This window comes from Lissotriton vulgaris, chromosome 2_2, assembly GCF_964263255.1.
Source record: "Lissotriton vulgaris chromosome 2_2, aLisVul1.2, whole genome shotgun sequence".
In the NCBI taxonomy this organism is placed as follows: domain Eukaryota; kingdom Metazoa; phylum Chordata; class Amphibia; order Caudata; family Salamandridae; genus Lissotriton; species Lissotriton vulgaris.
The window spans coordinates 326,878,125-326,893,744 of NC_141688.1; the positions used below are offsets into that span (position 1 = coordinate 326,878,125).

General features: G+C 47.2%; 1 pseudogene across 1 annotated transcript in view; it reads right to left on the reverse strand.

Annotated features, from left to right (window-relative positions):
* Positions 1-1,118: 1,118 nt before the first annotated feature.
* The window catches only part of LOC147729400 (uncharacterized), a 110,611-nt pseudogene continuing 96,109 nt past the window's right edge, over positions 1,119-15,620 (reverse strand). Inside the window, exon 4 of the transcript XR_015309198.1 lies at positions 1,119-2,663. The product of XR_015309198.1 is annotated as an uncharacterized LOC147729400 (transcript). The remainder of the gene's footprint in view (positions 2,664-15,620) is intronic.

Sequence of the window (15,620 nt, forward strand, 5' to 3'; positions counted from 1 at the left end):
CAGGAGAGCTGGGCGGTGGTGATTTTGTTCCAATTTGCTCTGGGGATAGGTTGTGGGGGGTTGTGAGACATGTTCTACACTGCAAATTCCAATGTTATTCAGATGTTTATGTATTTCTCTTAGCTGGTACAAGCAACAGTTGGCATGTGTTTCGTCACAACAGTGACTTTTTCAAGGCTAGATGGTCACAGTAACAGAAGCTGGTTCACACCTCTCAATAGTTCTTTTCACCCCATCCTTTCCTGCCGTGCTCCACCCAGCTATCAGAGCAGTGTCCGTGTGCGCTAATAAGTGCCTTCAGGACCAGGGCGTGCCAAGTGCGGATAGAATTATGGAAAACAAGCCAGCATCCATCAACGCCAAAAACAAAAAATGCCACAGCATCACTCAACGACACAAAAACAACAAAAGCCACAGCATCACTCAACGCCACAGCATTACTCCACACTACAGCATCACTCAATGGCACAGCATCACTCAATGGCACAGCATCACTCAATGGCACAGCATCACTCAGCTCTACCACAGCATCACTCAATGCCACCACAGCATCACTCAGCACCACCACAACATCATACAGCACCACCACAGCACCACTCAGCACCACCACAGCATCACTCAGCGCCACAGCATCACTCAGCGCCACAGCATCACTCAACGCCACAGCATCACTCAACGCCACAGCATCACTCAGCGCCACAGCATCACTCAGCGCCACAGCATCACTCAGCGCCACAGCATCACTCAGCGCAACAGCATCACTCAGCGCAACAGCATCACTCAGCGCAACAGCATCACTCAGCGCAACAGCATCACTCAGCGCAACAGCATCACTCAGCGCCAACACAGCATCACTAGTTCAAATATGTTTTCTCAATGTTTTAAAATTTATTCGAAATGTCAAACTAAATCTTAAAAATTCACTTCTGTTCTTGGATTTTCGCCACATTAAAATAAACATAATCTTCACTAAATATATTTAATAAACTTTAAGCTATTAGCAATATAAAATACAATCCATTTTATTTACGTATTAATTATTAAAATAAAATTAAAGCCATTGATCTTTTTTTATATCAATACATATAAGTCACGTTAATACAAAACATGTTGTTTTACAAATGCTAGAGGTGTCACATTTACAAAAATTATAACTATTGGCTTTGTAAAAGAGAAAGCTATTAATTTAGCTATTTAGAAAAAACAACACAAATAAAAAAAATAACACCTATAGCTCTAACTTTCCTACTGCGAGACCTATTGCATTTCCAATGCTTGTTTCTCCTGTATGTGTTCGCTAATGGTCCTTAAGTACTCATGACCGATTAAAGGTCTTCCCACATTCACTGCATATGTATAGTTTTTCTCCAGTATGTGTTTGCTGATGATTCATCAAGTTTGATAAATGAGTAAAGATACTTCCACATTCACTGCAGCTGGATGGTTTTTCTCCTGTGTGGGTTCGCTGATGGATCTTTAGTTTTGATGACTGACTAAAGTTCCTTCCACATTCACTGCACAAGTATGTTTTTTCTCCAGTATGTGTTCGCTGATGGTTCTTTAGTGTTGATGAACGTTTAAAGGTCTTCTCACATTCACTGCAGCTGTACGGCTTTTCTCCTGTATGTAATCGCTGATGGACCCTTAGGTATGATAAAGTATTAAAGCTCCTCCCACATTCACTGCACACGTACAGTTAGTTTCCAGTATGTTTTTGCTGATGATTCTTTAGTGTTGCTGAATGAGCAAAGGCCTTCCCACATTCACTGCAGCTGTACGGCTTTTCTCCTGTATGGGTTCGCTGATGGATCTTTAGATTTGATGACTGACTAAAGTTCCTTCCACATTCACTGCACAAGTATTTTTTTTCTCCAGTATGTGTTCGCTGATGGCTAGCTAGATTTGATGAATGAGAAAAGGCCTTCCCACATTCACTGCAGCTGTACGGTTTTTTGCCTGTATGTAATCGCTGATGGACCCTTAGGTATGATGAAGTATTAAAGCTCCTCTCACATTCACTGCATACATATGGTTTTTCTCCAGTATGTGTTCGCTGATGGCTCGCTAGATTTGATGAATGAGAAAAGGCCTTCCCACATTCACTGCAGCTGTACGGCTTTTCTCCTGTATGTAATCGCTGATGGACCCTTAGTTCTGATAAAGTAGTAGAGCTCCTCCCACATTCACTGCATAAATATGGTTTTTCTCCAGTATGTGTTCGCTGATGTTTCTTTAGGTGTGATGATTGGGTAAAGGTACTTCCACATTCACTGCAGCTGTAAGGTTTTTCTCCTTTATGAGTTCGCTGATGTTTCCTTAGGTCTGATGATTGAATAAAGCTCTTTCCACATTCACTGCACACGCATGGCTTTTCTCCAGTATGTGTTCGCTCATGGTTCATTAGTGTTGATAAATGTGTTAAGGTCTTCCCACATTCACTGCAGCTGTACGGCTTTTCTCCTGTATGTATACGCTGATGGGACCTTAGGATTGATAACTGGTTAAAGCTCCTCCCACATTTGCTGCACTCGTATGGGGTTTCTCCTGTGTGCATTCCCCGATGAATCATTACAGTAGATGAATTACTGACACACTTTGCACATTCACTGCACGGGTGTGGCTGCTGATGCGTTAGGCACATATACATTTTTCCTTTTGGTGTTCACACCCCTAAGTTGAGTATGGTTTTGACATGTGCGAGGCCTTTCACTGATGATTGGTCATCGTGGCTGATGAAACGTAAAGCTAATTCCAGAGTCATGGATCCCTAAACATGCTAAATAAAATAACAGTAGAGTTGAGATATCACTAATTTATTGTCACACCGTGGTCATCTTTGCCTCTTCACTCCTGGTCATCTTTACTTTTCTGCAGTATGATTTTAAGTATGTGTAGTTTGTATTTCACAAACCTAGCCAGAGCCAGCAGAGAGTTGTTAGGGTAAGAACTAACTACATTGAAAAATCAGAACATGTTAGGCCAGCACCCCTTCCTTTCAATCATCAGTTCTTTGGCTCACAATTTACTTCTGGTTATGCCATGGACCAATTTCTCGACTTTCTGTGGTTTGAGCTTAACTGGGACTTGCTTCTATCAAAACCACACCAGAGGATAATTATATAAATAAATGTAGGCAAGTCAGTGGGTGGAGTATATCTGGGGTTCAGATCTGAGTAGACGAAAAATCCAGTCTTTGTGTTGAGCGGATCTGGTGCACCTTGTAATTTCAGTATGTCATCTTCAGGTCTCAGGGCAATAGGAAGGGTGCTCCAGAGGCAGGATGTCTTTTAATAGAGACGTCTGCAACCAAATTGTTGATCCTCAGTGGATAGACGGCGGCATCAATATTAATTCTTGGAGCAGAGTCTTAGCTAGGCAGCCTTGCAGGGAAAGCTCTCTTCGATCATGAGCTGCTATAGCAGCCAAGGGCAAGAGTAAAGAGGCTATTGTGTCTTTAATCAAACTGAGGCAATCAGCTGTGTTTTTGGATAATTTCCCAGTTGCCAAAGATTTTCTTGGTAAGCCACTTTAGAATGTCGATGCAACAATCGAGGTGTGATGACTCTGTGAATTTTGGACGGCGCAGTAGGAAGAAGAGGATCCTCCTGACGCAGATATAGAGGGTGGAATATGCATTTAGTCACTGTGTCCACATAAAGGATGAAGAGACCATTGTCGTTCCATCACATGATGTCTCTTTGATCAGACTCTTCATCCCGTGGGTTGGTCTTGCCTTATTTCTTATTGAGTTTTATCTGCTGATGTGTGATATCTCTGCTATTACTGGCTTCAACAGTCTCTGAAATATTGAGTCTTTATCTTCAAGATCTCTTTTAAATACTTGCTAGCATTTTAGTATTTTCTTCATTCTTCAGGACTTTTTTGTGTGTTGTGTGTTTATAAGTCAACTCCCTGTTGGATAAAAGAGATCTGAAATCACTCAAGCGTAAGTGTGTGGAGTAAAAATAATATTTCTACAAAAACTATATAAAATACTTTTAATTAAATGTAATTAATTATATTTATATTGCAATATGTTTAAGAGCTCTCAAACATAATTTAACTAGATTCTTTTGAATTAAACAAGACAGTATTTGTATTACAGTAAACCACTCCCCTCTGTACTCTGGATCAGAAAAACCTAGTACAAGCATCAACAAATCTCCACGACAAGAAACAAAGTCCAGTGGCAAAGCACAGAAAAGCATAGATTGTTGCTTGGAATGTTATTAAATGGCTATACGGAGGTTAAGGAACTACAGCATAGTTCCCAAACCTGTAATAAAGGAAGAGAGCTATACTATTGCAGAATACTGAGCATTGGCATCCTGGAGCCTGCACTCAGACTGAGTGAGCTTATTTAGAACATGTCTGAATTAAATGCATCCTGGCAATGTTTACTTAAAGATCTGAAGAGCTGGCAGGTCATCTATACATCAGGCAATGAGGTGATGCATCTCACTCAACTATAGAAGGGTATATCCAAATCACCAAGCAACTTCAGGCAAATAATAGTAAAAAACATTTTAAGAATTAGAGGATAGGCGATGAAAGAAAATACAGTCGGATCAGAAAATGGTAAATAAGTAGACAATAGGTTGCAGAAAAGATGTCCATGAATGCTAGTTTTGGAACCTGTCGCTAGGGCTCTCCAGTGTAATCAACTTTCATAATATAGTTTCTAACATTTCTTTTTAAAGTTCATTTTGTGGCAGTGAGGATGTCATTTATGTATTAGCACTCTCACTTTTGCAACTCTTTGATGTCAGTACCTTCAGCCGACAGCCCACCAATGACGGCAGTGCTGCAATGAAGGCCAGGCGAGGCACTTTCTTATAACTTTAAAGAGCAGAGTCTATGTTGAGCAACAAGCTCTGTCCTCCCGACAACATTACTCTGTTTCCATGCTCGTACAACTTCTTGTGCTGCTAACAACAAATATCTGGAGTGTGAGTAATTCTGCCTCGATATACAAGACACACGGCCAACTCTATTGCATTGCCGCCATGGCACTAAATAGGAGAATTGCATATATTTTTTTTTTCAAACATATTTTATTAATTTTCATTTTTATCACATATTCATACAATGTTCCTTTCACAAGTTATTTCTGTTTCATGCAATCGTATTACACAATAACCACTAATAATATTCCAAGGATCTCCGCCAGTGTCAACATAATACCTGAACTTATTACATTCCCAACAGTTGAGTGGAACATGGAATATGTACTCTTCTTGATAACTTTCAACCCTCGTAACTTCCTCCCTCCCCAAACATCCCTGGTCACAATTCCGTTTTTACATTATCCCCGAACCATTTGCACCATACCAAAGTCTCAATTTGCATGCGATTATATATACAGTATCTCTGTATTACACATTGGGTTGAGGCATGGGCATGACATGTTACCAGTTGGCACACAACGCAGTTAAACATCTACATCTATATCAGTGGACTTCAGCTCTTCTAACATAGTCTCCCATTCTAGTGCTATTGGTGTCTTGCGCAGTACTCTTACTTCTTCCCTATGCAACGCTGCACCCTCAGCACAGCTCCAGCATAGAGCATTGCACATATATGTATACATTTTTTATTTCATTTCACTGCAGTATGTTCAAACAACAGTATTACAGAATGTAATTGGACGTATTTCTTGATTACATTAATTTACTTTTCAGACGTGTCGATATTGCATAAGCCTTAGAAATGGGGGTCTCTAATTGGCAGAGGAGGTATCTTTGTACTAATAGGGACCCTTGCTTCTAGTCAAGGTAAGAGGGTACACACTTTAGTTAACCCCTACCTACCCCCTTGGTAGCTTGGCACCAGCAGACAGACTTATCCCAAAGACAATGTGTAAAGTTTTTGTACCAACACTCGCAGTAACACAGTGAAAACACCACCAGTTTAGAAAATTAAAGTATCTTTATCTAAACTAAACAAGACCAACACAACAAAAATCCAACATACACAGTTAAATATATGACTTTCAAAAGGTTTCAAGAAGTTCTCAAGCAGCCGCAGAGTATGAAAACAAAGAGATGAGACTCTCCTGGGCGATTGGGGAGGTGATGCGACAGTTCAGCGACAAGCAGAGGACGAGTTGCGTCGAATCCGGTCTGTATGGGGGGGCGATGCATCAATTCTTTATGATGGTCCCGGTTCGCAGGTGATGCCCCGGGAAAGCGTACCGCACAGGTATGATGCGTGGGAATCCGGGATACATCAGCAATCGATGTGGTGGCGCCGATTTGAGCTGCGTCGGTCCTATTCAGCTGCGATCCTTCGATGCGTCGATTCTTGCAACAGTGACAGGCGCTGCAATGGTTTTCGCAGCGGCACGGCGATGCATGGAAATTCCTCTCACACCATGGAGATGCGAAGAGAAAACAGCTGCAAGAAGACCGGTGCATCGATTTATGTAGTTCTTCACGCTTCTTCTTTCTTCCAGCTCCCAAACAGCAACAAACTCCAGAGGCCCAAAAACTGGCACAGGCACCTCAAGGCAGGTCAGAACAGCAGAGTTCAGGGGAGCTGGGGGTGAAGTCTTTGTGTCCCTGAGACTTCTGAACAGGAAGCCAGCTCACTTCAGGCCCTTGGAGATCTCCTTCAAGCAGGAGACACAGCACACAGCAAAGTCCTTCTCCTTTCCTTGACAGAAACAGCAACTGCAGGCCAACCACAGACACACAGCAAGGGCAGTACTTCTCCTCAGTATCTCCAGCTGTTCTCCTTGGTAAAGGTTCCTCTTGAATTCCAGGAATGATCTAAAGTCTGTAGTTTGGGGTCTGATACTTAATACCCCATAATTATTTGTTCTCCTTGTGCAAGGGGCTCTGAGCCCAGTTCAAACCAGTTCTGGGGGGGGGGGGGGGGGGGGGGGGTACAACAACATCCATTGTCAGTGTGAGCCTTGGCTCCAGACACACCTCAAGGGGGTGGAGCCAGCATTGTGGAAGGCATGCACAGCCCTATTCAGCTACAGGTGCTATTCCTCCCACCTCTTCAAATGCAGATCAGGCCTATTCAGCCTAGTGCTGCCTCATCCAGTCGCCTGGAGCCACTGCACCACCCCAGCCCCTGTCACTCCAAAGCCAGACAGTCAATCTACAAACAGGCAGAGGCACACAGGATGGTTGAACAAGAAAATAGCCACTTTCTAAAAGTGGTATTTTCAAACACACAATTTAAAAACCATCTTTACTAAAAGATGTGTGATCAAATCTGAGTTAAGAGATACCAAACTCAATTTTTCTATCTTATCCCTATGGGAAGATATGCTTGTAAAATGCCACAAAGCATTCCCCATTCTGTCCTGTGGGGCAATATAGCCTTTGAATAGTGCAAAATTAAATTGCCAGTATTTCACTATCAGACGTTACACACACCAGTACGTCATACCTTTCACTTACACTGCACCCTGCCCAGGGGATACCTTGGTCCTACCATATGGGTGCCCTATTTGTAAGAAAAGTGATGGTTAGGGCCTGACAAGTGGGTGCACTTGCCAAGTCAACATGGCAGTTAAACTGTGCGCATGTAATGCAGTGACAGACCTGAGATCTTTTCAGGACTACTCATGTGGGTGGCACAATCAGTGCTACAGGCATACTAGTAGCATTTAATTTACCAGCCCTGGCACACTTAGTGCACATTAATAGGGACCTACTGGTAAAACAAAGACGCCAATCATGGATAACCAATCACAATAACAATTTACAGAGAGCATATGCACTTTAGCACTGATCAGGGGAAAAACCTGCAAAAAGGGCCATTTCCAACACAACCCCCTTCCAGCCTACAGCCAGGGTAGACCAATCAATACTGCAATGGGCTTCCCGGCTTGGGGTGACAGAACATGGAACCTGGCCAAAACAGCAGGGTCTATTCCTGTTCTACGCCTTCCTGAACCCAGTTGTATCCCTCTATTCATACTCTCAGGGCCCACTAGGCTAACCCATGGAGGAACCTTCTCTTTACCCGGGGACCCCATCTGTGCAACGCCTAAACTTATTTTGCTCACAGAGGTGTCCCAACAGCTAGACAGTACCCACATGGCAAACAGAGTGGTTTGGCCCAGTCCACTACCAGGACAACCAGCCACCGTGGCCACTGCCAGCTGTCAATAACAAGAGCAAGGCTGCATGCCTTTCAGGCCTCAATAACCTCTGTGGTGTCATAAAGTGGGGGGGGGGGCAGTAGCCCCAGGTGCCTGGCACCTTTTCTCCACTCTCCCTCGAGCCAAGTCAGGTATGGCATCCTGACACTAGCCCAGCGTCTGTTCCCTGCGGCTTGACAAGAGACTAGGGTGGGCTCTCCCATACCCGGTCTTCCTCCCTGGGGCTCTGCACCCTTCCACCTGTAACGGTACCCCCAGAAAACAACTTGGTAGGGGCGCTGTTAGCGGTCACCCCTTCTTCCAGATCATGGGGGACACCCAGAACCTGGTCCTCCAACCCAGGCTGTGCCTGGCAACCCAGGGCTTCCGGGGGAGTACAAAACCCCCCCTCCAAGGGAAACACACTCCTCATGAGTGGTGAGAGAGTCTGCCTGGCGCAGATCTCCAGCCTCCTGTCCACTTAACTGAGCATGAAGACCCCAAGGCCAGAAGTGGCCTCACCAGGGTCAGTCAATGGGTGCTCTGACCTCAGAGCTGGCATCTCATGACCCATTGGTCATTCCACTTGGGACTGCGTCACCCCTTACCCTTTTCTCTGGACTCATGAACCCTCCCCACTGGAGCTGTGCTGCCAGACACCAGAACTGGTGGGATGCTTGTTACAGCAGCCCCCCCTTGTCCACCAGACACTTTGGGATCCCCCTCAGGAAATGGCCTAACGGCACAGACTAGGCCCCACTTCGGGTGTTCACTTATGGAACCAACCAGGTCCTGGGACTGGGTTTCGGCCACCTTGGGACACAGCCCACTCCTTCTCCTCTGAGACAGGGCGTGGGAACCTACACCCCTCCCACTACACTGGGACCTATCTGGGCTACCACAAACCGCGCCTACTTCACTTGGTTGGGAAAAAACTGAGCCACCCCCTTCCCTTCAGGATCACTCCCAAAAGCTTCTTCAGACTCTCTGGAATCCACCAAAATACCCGCCTCCAGTGCAAGCTCCCTGGGGTCAGAGAACTTCACCAAGTGTTGGCGTAGCTCTGGAAAACAGGGACTTAAAATATGCTCTCCAACAACTGAATCACACAGCCCCACAGAGGTGTTAACCAAGCTACCCTTTGCCTAGCCATCTAGTGCCTCACACAAGTACTCCACATCACTCTCCTCAGACTAGCAAGACTGTGTCTGACTGTCTCTGTCACTCAAGCCACACTCTTCTGGGCGGTCCCCGCACATACATACCAGGACTTTTACCATGGGGGAACCCCTCTCCCTGCACCTCTAATCTAGAGTCAGTAGAGTGTCCCTCCCACCACTAGGAACATGATCCCCTATGCCAGTTCCCCTATTCCCTTCAGGGACACTGCACACCACTGGAGCTACATCATAAACCTGAACTTCCTGGTGTATGTTAACCCCTTCCCTCAAGTCAGTGCCACATCTCTGGGTGTGTGTACTTCTCCATCAGCACTAGATATCACAATTTTGCTGCTGCCATTTGAGCTGGACTCCACCTCCAAACCAGCCAAGCTCCCTTCCTGAGCTACATACATCTCTTTTTGCTTGGTTGAGACACTCAGGGCCTCAAGCCTCTCAAACTCCACATTGAGCTCTCTCATTCTCAGCTCATATGGCAAGATCAAAGTTGTTAGAAATGGGATTTCTGGTTGGCTAAAGCTTGCGCCAAAGCCAGGCAGAAACCGCCACTCTAGTCATGGCAAGGAAGTCACCCGCCAAAGATAACCCCTGCTCACCCCTTTGGTAGCTTTGCACGAGCAGTCAGGCTTATCTCGGAGGCGATCAGCGGGAGCGCCGGATCTGCGCCGGAGTCGTGCCAGAGTCCTGCCCGTCTGCGCCCGTCCGCGCTGAGGACGGGCTGCAGGGCGGGCTGGACCCGGCTCACACTCTTGCGAGTTGTGGCTCTTCCGGACGTTATTCCCATTCCGCCCTCCTGGCCCTCCGTCCCGTATCCCTGCCTTGCTCCCACCGTTTCTCCCCTGAGGGGATCTTGCATTCCCACAGGTGCTGGGCCTGCTCGGCCTCCCTCAAATTCTCGAAGGTTGTCGCTCCCTATGCACCCCTCTCGTGCACACAGCCTGTCCAACTGCGGAGATCTGGCTTTCTAATAAATGCTCGCTCTTTGATCAGGCATAATGTTGCATTTCACGACTTCGTCGACAGTCGACAACCAGACTGGGTATTCATTACGGAGACCTGGGCCTCTGACTCCTCCGGACATGATTTACTTATGGCTATACCCGACGGCTATGCCCTTTACAGGCAGGATAGACAACTACGCAGAGGGGGTGGCATCGCCATTCTGGTAAAAACTTCCTCTCTCTGTGTGATTAAACCTATATTTCTACCCCTATCTCGTGTAGAAGCACTCTATTTTTGCATTACCCCATCTCCCTCAATTTCTTTCTCTGGGATCCTTATTTATAGACCCCCTGGCACCAGGGCCAGTTTTCCTTCTGAACTTATGACTATTCTTGAACCGTATATCGGAAAAACAGCCTTTACCATATTGGGTGATTTTAATTTTCACCTCGATGAGACCAACTCTAAAGACACTATCTCTCTCGTCGAAACCCTCAAAGCGTGTGACTTCATCCAGCACGTAAACAGTCCTACACATAAGGCAGGACATATTCTTGATGGTCTATTTTCCAACGACGACAGGCTTTCCACTGGCGCTCCATTACAGGTGGTCTGGTCCGATCATTTTGCTGTACCATTTGATCTTGTCATCCCCGTCACCTGTTCCTCCAATCACAATACCACTCCCTTTATTCTCAGGAGAAACTTAAGGAATATCTCTGATGACACTATTGCCCCTTTGATTTCCACTTCCGAACTTTTAGCTGTCACGGATGCTTCAGAGGCAGCCCAGTCTCTGACTGACTCCATCTCCAAAGCAGTGGAAAATCTTGCCCCCTCATCTCTTTGCTATGTAGCACGCCTTAAACCTACGGCACCCTGGTTCTCTGACCAGCTCAGACTTATGAGACAGGGCTGCAGGAGTAGTGAGAGGAAGTGGAGGAAATCTTGGGACTCTAAAGATAGAGAGGCCCATAAATCCGCACTACGTGCCTATAAACACCAAGTGATAATCAAGAAACAGGAATATTTTTCAAATCTGACCAGCTCTCTTTCTTCTTCAAGGGAACTCTTCAAAATCGCTGACTCTTTATGTTCCCTGCAACTTCCCGATCCAGTAGTCAGTTCCCAACAACTCTGCAACGATATCTCTGACTTTTTTCACAACAAAATACATGACATTCACGTCTCTCTCGAATCTCACCGTCTTGCTCTTGATCATAACACTCCCCCTCTCATATCTAATCTTGATGCACTAGGCAAGGACCCCCCCTGCCTACTCACAACTTTTCCCTTCCTTTCCCTTGAATCTCTGAATTCACTTCTTGACAAAATCAAATCGGCCTCCCCCCTTGATCCGATACCCCTTAAGAAACTGAAAGAGTGTAGAATCTGCCTCTCTCCCCTTCTGCTTGACGTCTTAAATAAGGCCATCGCTCAAGGCTCTTTCCCTTCTATTTGGAAGAAGGCAATAGTCAAACCGCTACTTAAGAAGCCGACTCTGGACCCGGCCATGCTGAAAAATTTTAGGCCTATTTCGCTTCTTCCTGCACCCGCGAAGTTGCTTGAGTCGCACTTGAATTTCCATCTATCTGCCTTTCTCGAATCCTCTGAATACCTGGATAACACTCAGCACGGTTTCAGAAAACACCACAGCACAGAGTCCGCCCTTACCTATGTGGTCGATAACATCCGACGCAAGGTGGACTCTGGCCAAACCACGGTCCTAGTTCTGTTGGACCTCACGGCCGCATTCGACACCCTCTCCCCCGCCATCCTGTCATCTCGGCTAAGGGAGGCGGGTGTCACTGGATCGGCCCTGAGGCTCCTGAATTCCTTCCTGACCGAAAGGGAACAGAGAGTGATGCTTGGGAACCACCTCTCCCCTGCCAAGTCTCTGCAATGTGGGGTGCCACAAGGGTCGGCCCTAAGTCCGACCCTTTTTAACATCTATGTGGCCCCCCTTGCAAGACTTATCAAATCTCAGGGGATGGAGGTGGTATCCTATGCAGACGACACGCAGATTATGGTCTCTCTTGCTCACACCTCGGTTAGTACATCTGCCGCCAGCTTCAGGGTCTGCATGCAGTGTGTGGCAGACTGGATGACTATAAATTCCCTGAAGCTGAATGGTGAAAAAACCGAGGTGTTGATATTTGGGAAGAACCAGAATCTGTGGTCGAGCGAGTGGTGGCCCACTTCCCTTGGCATCTGCCCCACTCCCTCCCTTTCTGCCAGAAATTTGGGAGTGATATTTGACACCTCACTCTCTATGTCCCTGCAAGTCAACAGGACCGTTTCCACCTGCTGTGGTGTGATCCGGGTACTCAACAAAATCCGTGGGTACCTCTCCCCCCAGGCGCGTAAACAGGTTGCTGTCGCCCTGGTGGGTTCGAGACTGGATTACTGCAACTCCCTCTATATGGAAGTTAACAAAGGGTTGATCCACCGCTTGCAGACTCTTCAGAACTCTGCAGCACGCTTTGTTTTGAATCTCCCCAAAGCCTCTTCTGCCACCTTAGCCAGGAAGGAGCTTCATTGGCTTCCGGTACAGCACAGAATCGCCTTCAAAATTCTCTGTCTCACCCACAGAGCACTGATGGATGGTCCTGCGAGTGCCATTGGCTCTCTTCTCTCGCGCTATGTCCCCATAAGAAACCTGCGCTCTGCGGGACTCTGTCAACTAGCTGTCCCCCGCATCAAATTAGTCAGATGGGGAGCCAGAGCCTTTTCTGTCGTCGCTCCGCAATTGTGGAACTCCCTCCCGATGGAGATAAAAACTCTCCCTTCCATCGACTTTTTCAAAAAGGCTCTAAAAACGTATCTCTTTAAGAAGGCCTACTCATGATTTAACAGGACTAGGTAGGGTCTTAAGTTGCTATATTTAATCTAGGCGCCTTGACGCCCACTGGGCTAAGTACGCGCGGTTACAAGAATCTCCTCATTCATTCATTCAATGTGTAAAGCATTTGCGCACGCACCCCCAGCAACAACATCCCAGGCCCCCCACAAAAGGAACTCCACACAAGGTTATATAAAAATAGCCTTTGTATTATACCAAACACATTAGATAGGAAACACACACTTTACAGTGTGCCATAGGCACGGGCGGAATTTACAGGGGCTAATATACATGGGACAGGGCCACATGGACCACTGTCAGGAATAAGCACTTTTAGAACTAGCACTTGGTAGAACACAGGATACTTGAAGGAATAGCGCTTAGAACATAGGACAATAATCAACCAGTAACCACTGGTAACAGGTAAGTACCACCTACGCAACCCTAACCACCTTAGGACAATATCACGCAGGGAACCATGAACTCACTAGTATAACCTATACTATGAAAAACAACCACCTGAGCATAAAAATACATTTAGGGGTATAGGCCAGAAACTTCACACATGATGCATAAAAACACATTCAGAGGTGTCAGAACACGGGGTGCGCAAAACGTACTACACACAGTACATTTCCTAACACCCAAAGCGTTAGTGCATAAATCATAATATCACATAAATCACATTTAGCTCAGAAATCACATGTAGCACATAACTCACATCACAGTCCAGGTTGCGCCACTGCACCAAAACTTAAACGTAGCAGCTGTCCACTACTTGCTGGGCAGCTGAGGACAAAACTGCGACAGGGGGGGCTCTCGCTAGCCCTCAGGACAAAGACTGCGCATGTGGGAGCCTTCCAGGCTCTAGAAACACAGATTGCGCAACACGGTGGAGCCCTCTAGGCTCTAAACAAATCATGTCAACTGGGGGGAGTGGCCCGCTGCCAGCCGGGGTCACTCTACCTCCCGAAATGCCCCCCCTTCATTGGGGGGGGGCCTCAAGAACTCATGCGGCCGTGCTCCCCCTGCCCAGCCCTCACTTACCGGGCTCGGCAGGATTCCTCTTCCTGGGGCGGCGGTAGCGCTCGGTGGGGCTCGCTCTCCTCATGGGAGCCCCGCCTTCACCATGCACCCGCTCTTCACCCGGTCCCCCATCTCAGGACCGGGACTCTATGTGGAGCCTTCGTGGCTCCGGAGCAGCAGTTCCCTAATCAGACGGGAACCAGCCAATCACAGCGCGGCGGCGGGCAGAACTTCCTTGCAAAACCGGAAGTCCTGCCCCGAGTCAGGCACTTCGGGCCTGACTTCCTATTTTTGCGGCGTGAGGGCCACGGTGGTGGTTTTAACGGGGAACAGAGAGGGGTAGGCACCCTCGAAAGTCAAAACAACCGTAGAAACGGGGTGGGCACCCGTTAAGGCGCATTTGAAAAGGGGTGGCACCCTTAAATAAAAATATAACTGCAGCCATAATCGGGGTAGGCACCATAGTTTTAAAAATACAAATGCGGGCATACAAAGGGCAGGAGCGCTTCCCTCTGAGGGAAAACAACAGCGCTCTGCCCAGAAAGGAAAAGTAAAGCGCTCTCAAGGCGCTGGGGAGTCCAAGGGGTCCTGGGGCAGGGAAATGGAGCAGGCAGCTCCTAGTAAAGAAAAAGTCCTCCAGTCCCCCCAGGCAAGGCAGAAGGGCCCCACAGGGAGAGAGCTTTACATGTATCCAGGATATCCAGGGGCTGGGCAGGGCCCAGGGAGACAAGCCTTCCCCTGGGCCCCAGCAGCAGCACGCCCCTGGTAGATTCCAGTCAGAAACAAGAACATTTTACAAGAGGTCAAAGCCTCTTTTTATACACACAATTCCTTTGTCTAAAGAGGCAGGCAAGGGGTGGACCAGATACAACTGGTTCCTGAGCACCTTGTTTTGCTCAGGCCCCTCTGCCTATTCACAGGATGGGTCAGGGACATCAGACACCCCACAGGGAGTGGAGCCAGCATTGTGAGGAGAAAGCCCAGCCCTATTCAGGTCCCAGGTGCACTCCTCCCCAGCCATCAACATGCAGATCTCCCATTCACCACCGGGGCAGCCCCATCCTGACTCCAGGAGCCTGGCACACCAGCCAGCCCCAGTCAATCACAAGCCAGCACATTCACTGCACAGACAGGCCAACTTCTAGAAGTGGCACTTCCACACTAGACACAATAATGCCGCACACATCATCGAGCAGCATTTAATCACACGAGTCCGCACATACCAAACTCGCACCTGCACTCCCCACGCATCAGGAATTACCATGGACACATACATTCCCCATGCATTCCTATGGGAGGGCAGGCCAACTTCACACATGCACTCAGAGAGCGCACACACGTTGCACTGCGCCACAGTGCAAAGACCAGAAATCATTATAATTATGTAATACTAAAAGGCAAAAAGTTCAGGGGTGAACCTGCCAGAAGGGCCACGTCCAACAAATGTCCTTTCTTCCAAGGCATAAGCTCTCCTGCTCTCCTCTGCCTTGGCCTGGATTTCCATTTCAATCTGCTTTGTTTTGATCCT